Genomic DNA, 7,500 nt, shown 5'->3' on the forward strand with positions numbered 1-7,500 from the left:
CCTCCAAATTTCGCCCCTTCTCCCCCCCAAAAATTCGCCCCCCCCCTCAACACACACCACACCACACCACCCCTCCCCCCCCCTCAAAAATTCCCCCCCCCCTCAACACACAAAACACCACCCCTCCCCCCCCCCTCCAAATTTTGCCCCCCCCCCAAAAAATTGGCCCCCCCCTCAACACACACCACACCACACCACCCCTCCCCCCCCTCCAAAATTCGCCCCTCACCCCCCTCAACACACACCACCCCACACCTCCCCTCCCCCCCCCAAAAATTCCCCCCCCCCCCCCCCCCCCAAAAATTCCCCCCCCCCCCCCCCCCCAACACACACCACCACATCCCCCCCCCCTCAACACACACCACACCACCCCTCCCCCCCCCTCAAAAATCCCCCCCCCCCCCCTCAACACACAAAACACCACCCCTCCCCCCCCCCCCTCAAAAATCCCCCCCCCCCCTCAAAAATCCCCCCCCCCCAACACACACCACACGACACCACCCCTCCCCCCCCCCCTCCAAATTTTGCCCCCCCCCCTCCCCTCCCCCCCCCCCTCCAAATTTTGCCCCCCCCCCTCCCCTCCCCCCCCCCCCCTCCAAATTTTGCCCCCCCCCCCCCCCCAAAAATTCGCACCCCCCCCCTCAATACACACCTCCCCACCCCCCCCCTCAATACACACCTCCCCACCCCCCCCCTCAACAAACACCACACCACCCCTCCCCCCCCCCTCAAAAATCCCCCCCCCCCTCAACACACACCACACCACACCACCCCTCCCCCCCCCCCCCAAAAATTCCCCCCCCCCCCTCAACACACACCACCCCACCCCCCCCCTCAAAAATTCCCCGCCCCCCCCTCAACACACACCACACCACCCCACCCCCCCCCTCAAAAATCCCCTCCCCCCTCAACACACACCACACCACACCACCCCTCCCCCCCCCCCCCTCAACACACACCACACCACACCACCCCTCCCCCCCCCCCTCCAAATTTTGCCCCCCCCCCCCCCCTCAACACACACCACACCACACCACCCCTCCCCCCCCCCCCTCAAAAATCCCCCCCCCCCCAACACACACCACACCACCCCTCCCCTTCCCCCCCTCGAAATTTCGCCCCCCACTCAACACACACCACCCCACCCCTCCCCCCCCGCCCCCAAAAAATTCGCCCCCCCCCCAACACACACCACCCCACCCCCCCCCCCCCAACACACACCACACAACCCTTCCCCCCCCCCTCAAAAATTCCCCGCCCCCCCCTCAACACACACCACACCACCCCTCCCCCCCCCCCCTCAAAAATCCCCCCCCCCCCTCAACACACACCACACCACACCACCCCTCCCCCCCCCCCTCCAAATTTTGCCCCCCCCCCCCCCCCCCAAAAAAAAATTGGGCCCCCCTCTCAACACACACCACACCACACCACCCCTCCCCCCCCCTCCAAAATTCGCCCCCCCCCCCCCCCCCTTCAACACACACCACCCCACCCCCCCCCTCAACACACACCACACCACCCCTCCCCCCCCCCCTCAACACACACCACACCACCCCTCCCCTTCCCCCCCTCGAAATTTCGCCCCCCCCTCAACACACACCACCCCACCCCTCGCCCCCCCGCCCCAAAAATTCGCCCCCCCTCCAAATTTTGCCCCTTCCCCCCCCCAAAAATTCGCCTCCCCCCTCAACACACACCACACCACACCACCGCTCCCCCCCCCTCCAAAATTCGCCCCCCCCCCCCCCCAAAAATTTCCCACCCCTCCCCCCTCAACACACACCACCCCACCCCCCCCCCCCAACACACACCACACCACCCCTCCCCCCCCCTCAACACACACCACCCCACCCCTCCCCCCCCCCCCCCGCCCCCAAAAAATTCGCCCCCCCCCCCCCCAACACACACCACTCCACCCCCCCCCCCCCCCAAAAAAATTCGGCCACCCCCCTCAACACACACCACACCACACCACACCACCCCTCCCCCCCCCCAAAAATTCGCCCCCCCCCCCTCAATACACACCTCCCCACCCTTCCCCCCCCCCCCTCAACACACACCACACCACACCACACCACCCCTCCCCTTCCCCCCCTCCAAATTTCGCCCCCCCCTCAACACACACCACCCCACCCCTCCCCCCCCCCCTCCAAATTTCGCCCCTTCTCCCCCCCAAAAATTCGACCCCCCCCTCAACACACACCACACCACACCACCCATCCCCCCCCCCCACCCCCCTCAACACACACCACCCCACCCCCCCCCCCAACACACACCACACCACCCCTCCCCCCCCCCTCAAAAATTCCCCCCCCCCCCCCCCCTCAACACACAAAACACCACCCCTCCCCCCCCCCCTCCAAATTTTGCCCCCCCCCCCAAAAAATTGGCCCCCCCCTCAACACACACCACACCACACCACCCCTCCCCCCCCTCCAAAATTCGCCCCTCACCCCCCTCAACACACACCACCCCACACCTCCCCTCCCCCCCCCCAAAAATTCCCCCCCCCCCCCCCCCAAAATTTCCCCCCCCCCCCCCCCAACACACACCACCACATCCCCCCCCCCTCAACACACACCACACCACCCCTCCCCCCCCCTCAAAAATCCCCCCCCCCCCCCCCCTCAACACACAAAACACCACCCCTCCCCCCCCCCCTCAAAAATCCCCCCCCCCCAACACACACCACCCCTCCCCCCCCCCCCTCCAAATTTTGCCCCCCCCCTCCCCTCCCCCCCCCCCTCCAAATTTTGCCCCCCCCCCCCCCCCCCCCCAAAAATTCGCACCCCTCCCCCTCAATACACACCTCCCCACCCCCCCCTCAACAAACACCACACCACCCCTCCCCCCCCCTCAAAAATCCCCCCCCCCCTCAATACACACCACACCACACCACCCCTCCCCCCCCCCCCCCAAAAATTCCCCCCCCCCCCCCCTCAACACACACCACCCCACCCCCCCCCCCCCCTAAAAAATCCCCTCCCCCCTCAACACACACCACACCACACCACCCCTCCCCCCCCTCCCCCCTCAACACACACCACACCACACCACCCCTCCCCCCCCGCCCTCCAAATTTTGCCCCCCCCCCCCCCCCCTCAACACACACCACACCACCCCTCCCCCCCCCCCCTCAAAAATCCCCCCCCCCCCAACACACACCACACCACCCCTCCCCTTCCCCCCCTCGAAATTTCGCCCCCCCCTCAACACACACCACCCCACCCCTCCCCCCCCGCCCCAAAAATTCACCCCCCCTCCAAATTTTGCCCCTTCCCCCCCCCAAAAATTCGCCCCCCCCCTCAACACACACCACACCACACCACCGCTCCCCCCCCCCCTCCAAAATTCGCCCCCCCCCCCCAAAATTTCCCACCCCTTCCCCCTCAACACACACCACCCCACCCCCCCCCCCCCCCCAACACACACCACACCACCCCTCCCCCCCCCTCAACACACACCACACCACCCCTCCCCTTCCCCCCCACCAAATTCCGCCCCCCCCTCAACACACACCACCCCACCCCTCCCCCCCCCCCCCCCCCCCCCCCCCGCCCCCAAAAAAATCGCCCCCCCCCCCAACACACACCACCCCACCCCCCCCCCCCCCCAAAAAAATTCGGCCACCCCCCTCAACACACACCACACCACACCACACCACCCCTCCCCTTCCCCCCCTCCAAATTTCGCCTTCCCCTCAACACACACCACCCCACCCCTCCCCCCCCCCAAAAAATTCGCCCCCCCGTCCAAATTTCGCCCCTTCCCCCCCCCAAAAATTCGCCCCCCCCCTTCAACACACACCACGCCATACCACCCCTCCCCACCCCCGCCCCCCCCTCAACACACACCACCCCACACCACCCCTCCCCCCCCCCCCCTCAACACACACCACACCACCCCTCTCCGCCCCTCAAGAATCCCCCCCCCCCCCCCTCAACACACACCACTCCACCCCTCCCCTTCCCCCCCTTCAAATTTCGCTCCCCCCCTCAACACACACCACCCCACCCCTCCCCCGCCCCTGCCCCCAAAAAATTCGCCCCCCCCCCCCCAACACACACCACCCCACCCCCCCTCAACACACAAAACACCACCCCTCCCCCCCCCCCCTCCACGTGGCGTCATGGAGGGCGTCATGGAGGGTGGGTGGGTGTGTTAAGGGGAGGGGAGCACGTCGCGTCGTGTCAGGCCATGGGGCGCGGGGGGGGGGGGGGGGGGGGGGCATTGCGTTGGGTGGGTGTGTGTGTTAAGGGGAGGGTGGCACATCGCATCGTGTCGTGTCATGGGGGGGCGGGGAGGGGGGGGATGCGCGTCGCATCGTGTCATGTCATCGGGGGGGGGGGGGGGGGGGGTGCGTCGCATCATGTCGTGTCGTGGGTGGGGGGGCTGGGGTGGGGATGTCATGGGGGGGGGGGGGCGCGGCACGTCGCGACATGGTGTGGTGTGTGTTGAGGGGGGAAGGGGGGGGCGCGTCGTGTCGTGTCGTGTCATGGCGGGGCGCGTCGCGTCGCATCGTGTCATGGGGGCTGGGGGGGATGTCATGGGGGGGCCGAATTTTTGAGGGGGGGGAGGGGGGGGGGTGGTGTGTGTTGAGGGGGGAGGCGAATTTTTGAGGGGGGGACGTCATGGGGGGGGCGCATCGCGTCGTGTCGTGTCATGGGGGATGGGGGGATGTCATGGGGGGGGGAGGGGGGTTGTCATGTTATGTTGGGGAGGGGGCGCGTCGCGTCATGTCGGGGCATGGTGGGGGGGAGGGGGCATCGCGACACCCCGCGTCACCCCCCACGACACGGCACACCCCCCCACCCCACCCCACCGCACCCCCCTACGACGCGGCGCCTTCCCCCCACCCCACCTCGAAAAACCCCGCTCCATCCACAGCACCCCACCACTCCTCCAAAAACCAGGCTCGACCCACCGTGCCCCGCCTCACTCCCCCACGACACGGCGCACCCTCCACCCCACCGCACCCCCCCACGATGCCCCCCGCACCCCACCTCCAGAAACCCCGCTCCCTCCACACCACCCCACCACGCCTCCGAAAACCACGCTCGACCCACCCCACCTCGCGTGAGCCCCCCCACGACACGGCACACCCCCCACACCCCACCGCACCCCCCCACGACACGGCGCACCCCCCCACCCCCCCTCACCCCACGTCGAAAAACCCCGCTCGACCCACCCAACCCCGCGTCACTCCCCCATGACACGGCACACCCCCCCACCCCACCGCACCCCCCACGACGCCCCCCCCCCCCCCGCACCCCACCTCGAAAAACCCCGCTCCCTCCACGCCACACCACAAATGCCTCCGAAAACCCCGCTCGACCCACCCCACCCCGCGTCACCCCCCCACGACATGGCGCACCCCCCACCCCACCGCACCCCCCATCGACGCCGCCCCGCACCCCACCTCGAAAAACCCCGCTCCCTCCATACCACCCCACCACGCCTCCGAAAACCCCGCTCGACCCACCCCACCTCGCGTCAGTCCCCCACGACACGGCACACCCCCCACACCCCACCTCCGAAAACCCCGCTCCACCCACCCCACCTCGCGTCAGCCCCCCACGACACGGCACACCCCCCACACCCCACCGCACCCCCCCACGACGCGGCGCATATCCCCCCCCCCCCCGCACCCCACCTCGAAAAACCCCACTCGACCCACCCAACCCCGCGTCACTCCCCCAGGACACGGCGCACCCCCCCACGACGCGGCGCATATCCCCCCCCCCCCCCCCCCCCCGCACCCCACCTCGAAAAACCCCGCTCGACCCACCCCACCCCGCGTCACCCCCCCACGACACGGCGCACCCCCCCACCCCACCGCACCCCCCCACGACGCCCCCCCCGCACCCCACCTCGAAAAACCCCGCTCCCTCCACGCCACACCACCACGCCTCCGAAAACCCCGCTCGACCCACCCCACCCCGCGTCTCCCCCCCACGACACGGCGCACCCCCCCACCCCACCGCACCCCCCCACGACGCCCCCCCGCACCCCACCTCGAAAAACCACGCTCCCTCCACAGCACCCCACCTCTCCTCCAAAAACCCCGCTCGACCACCCCCACCCCGCGTCACCCCCCACGACGCCCCCCCGCACCCCCCCTCGAAAAACCCCGCTCCCTCCACAGCACCCCACCACGCCTCCGAAAACCCCGCTCGACCCACCCCACCCCGCGTCACTCCCCCATGACACGGCGCACCCCCCCACCCCACCGCACCCCCCCACGACGCCCCCCCGCACCCCACCTCGAAAAACCGCGCTCCCTCCACAGCACCCCACCTCTCCTCCCAAAACCCCGCTCGACCACCCCCACCCCGCGTCACCCCCCACGACGCCCCCCCGCACCCCACCTCGAAAAACCCCGCTCCCTCCACAGCACCCCACCTCTCCTCCAAAAACCCCGCTTGACCACCCCAACCCCGCGTCACTCCCCCATGACACGGCGCACCCCCCCACCCCACCGCACCCCCCCACGACGCCCCCCCGCACCCCACCTCGAAAAACCGCGCTCCCTCCACAGCACCCCACCTCTCCTCCCAAAACCCCGCTCGACCACCCCCACCCCGCGTCACCCCCCACGACGCCCCCCCGCACCCCACCTAAAAACCCCGCTCCCTCCACAGCACCCCACCTCTCCTCCAAAAACCCCGCTTGACCACCCCAACCCCGCGTCACTCCCCCATGACACGGCGCACCCCCCCACGACGCCCCCCCCCGCACCCCACCTCGAAAAACCCCGCTCCCTCCACACCACCCCGCCACGCCTCCAAAAAACCGCGCTCGACCCACCCCACCCCGCGTCACGGCGCACCCCCCACCCCACCGCACCCCCCCACGACGCCCCCCCCCACCCCACCTCGAAAAACCGCGCTCCATCCACAGCACCCCACCTCTCCTCCAAAAACCCCGCTCGACCCACCCCACCCCGCGTCACCCCCCCACGACACGGCGCACCCCCCCACCCCACCGCACCCCCCCACGACGCCCCCCCGCACCCCACCTCGAAAAACCCCGCTGCCTCCACGCCACACCACCACGCCTCCGAAACCCCGCTCGACCCGCGTCACCCCCCCACGACACGGCGCACCCCCCCACGACGCCCCCCCGCACCCCACCTCGAAAAACCCCGCTCCCTCCACAGCACCCCGCCACGCCTCCGAAAACCCCGCTCGACCCACCCCACCCCGCGTCACCCGCCACGACACGGCGCACCCCCCCACAACGCCCCCCCCCCCCCCCCCCCCCGCACCCACCTCGAAAAACCCCGCTCCCTCCACGCCTCCGAAAACCCCGCTCGACCCACCCCACCCCGCGTCACCCCCCCCACGACACGGCGCACCCCCGCACCCCACCTCGAAAAACCCCGCTCCCTCCACAGCACCCCGCCACGCCTCCGAAAACCCCGCTCGACCCACCCCACCCCGCGTCACCCCCCACGACACGGCGCACCCCCCCACCCCACCGCACCCCCCACGACGC

This window comes from Lygodium microphyllum, chromosome 16 (genome assembly GCF_053477565.2).
Source record: "Lygodium microphyllum isolate KBCC chromosome 16, Lygodium_microphyllum_v1.1.10, whole genome shotgun sequence".
NCBI classification, from domain to species: domain Eukaryota; kingdom Viridiplantae; phylum Streptophyta; class Polypodiopsida; order Schizaeales; family Lygodiaceae; genus Lygodium; species Lygodium microphyllum.